This window comes from Kryptolebias marmoratus, linkage group LG18 (assembly GCF_001649575.2).
Source record: "Kryptolebias marmoratus isolate JLee-2015 linkage group LG18, ASM164957v2, whole genome shotgun sequence".
Lineage (NCBI taxonomy): Eukaryota > Metazoa > Chordata > Actinopteri > Cyprinodontiformes > Rivulidae > Kryptolebias > Kryptolebias marmoratus.
In genome coordinates, this window is record NC_051447.1 from 20,754,180 (window position 1) to 20,755,998 (window position 1,819).

The window sequence follows — 1,819 nt, forward strand, 5'->3', positions numbered from 1 at the left end:
CCTCGTGAATCTGTAGAACCTTGTGAATCTGTAGAACCTTGTGAATCTGCAGAACCTCGTGAATCTGCAGAACCTGGTGAATCTGTAGAACCTCATGAATCTGTAGAACCTCGTGAATCTGTAGAACCTCATGAATCTGTAGAACTTCATGAATCTGCAGAACCAGCAGATTTCTCTTCATCTTAATATTCAGAACAGGTTCTGTTGTTCAGGTTCTGAGACAAAGGTTTCTGACCTGTAATGGTCCAGGTTCTGTTTGGGGTCAGGACAGGTTCTGCTGCTCATTGTTGGACTATTTTTAGTTCTGAGGACTTGACTGACAGCTGAATGGACCACTGTGGTTCTGTGTGCCGGATATTTTAAGGTTCCTGCTTCTGTCCCACCAGAAAACATTTGTGTGGATCGGGTTTCTGACCAGGGGACAGGCTGAGACCAGGAGCTGAGGGACAGCAGGGGACAGACTGAGACCAGGGGACAGGACTGAGACCAGGGGACAGGACGAAGACCAGGAGCTGAGGGAGACCAGGAGCCAGACTTAGACCAGGGGACAGGACTGAGATCAGGGGACAGAGTGAGACCAGGAGCTGAGGGACAGCAGGGGACAGACTGAGACCAGGGGACAGGACTGAGACCAGGAGCTGAGGGAGACCAGGAGCCAGACTGAGACCAGGGGACAGGACTGAGACCAGAGGACAGGACTGAGACCAAAGGACAGACTGAGATCAGGGGACAGAGTGAGACCAGGAGCTGAGGGACAGCAGGGGACAGACTGAGACCAGGATCTGAAGGACACCCGGAGACAGACTGTTTCAGAATCCTTCAGATGTATCTTTTAACCCTCCAGGTTTAAATTATTTCTGTCTCCAGAGTTTTCAGGATCTTCTAGGATCTTCTAGGATCTTCAGGGTGTTTCTGAATCTTTCAGGTTTTTAAGCATCTTTAAGGATCTTTGGGGAACCGTCTGAATTCTTTCAGATTCTTCCGAACCTACGTGTTTTTTGTAGGATCTTTCTTTCTGGAGTTTTTGCACCTTAGGTCTTTCCAGGTGTCTCAGACGAGTTTTGGTTCTTCAGCTCTTCCAGAATATCCCAGTGAGTTGTTCTGGACTGACTCAAGGTCTCAGCTGTTTGCTTCTCCAGTTTCCAGTCATTCTGTCCTGTTCTGTCTCCTGCTGAGAGTCCCTCAGAGTCTATATTTAGATCCAGATGGATCTGAGACAAACTGGGGACCAGTTCAAAGTCCCACTTCACTGACTGAGAGTCCCAGCAGAGCAGAAGTCAGGAGTCTGATCCACAGCAACCGTTTCGATCCCTTCAGATCCACCTGATGAGCTTTTGGCTCAGTTAGATTTATTTCAGTTCAAACATCTGAAACTCTGCAGGTTTGATGAACAAACAGGTGAGGAAGTCATTCGAGTTTTTACTGCTGCAGCTGTCAGACTGGTGTCAGACTGGTGTCAGCTGCTGAACAAACATCATCAGAAGACACTGAAACAAAGACAAACCCACAGGGACAAAACCTCCAAACCTCCTCTAAAGGAAACACTGGAAACAGTTTCTGTTGGTCAGATTTAATCACGTTCCTGATAACAGACTGATACGCTCCAATCTGTCAGGACAGACAAGACAAGTGTCCTCACAGTCAGCTGGGTCAAGGACTCGTGCTGTTTCAGGTCATGTGACTCGGGTTGTTTTAGATCATGTGACTCGAGGTGTTGGGGTCATGTGACTCGGGGTGTTGGGGTCACGTGACTCGAGGTGTTGGGGTCACGTGACTCGGGGTGTTGGGGTCACGTGACTCGGGGTGTTGGGGTCACGTG

At 48.9% G+C, this 1,819-nt stretch overlaps 1 protein-coding gene across 1 annotated transcript in view; it reads left to right on the forward strand.

Moving 5' to 3' along the window:
* The window catches only part of LOC108229154 (cadherin-like and PC-esterase domain-containing protein 1), a gene marked incomplete at its 5' end in the record, with an annotated part of 12,729 nt that overhangs the window by 724 nt on the left and 10,186 nt on the right, over nt 1-1,819 (forward strand).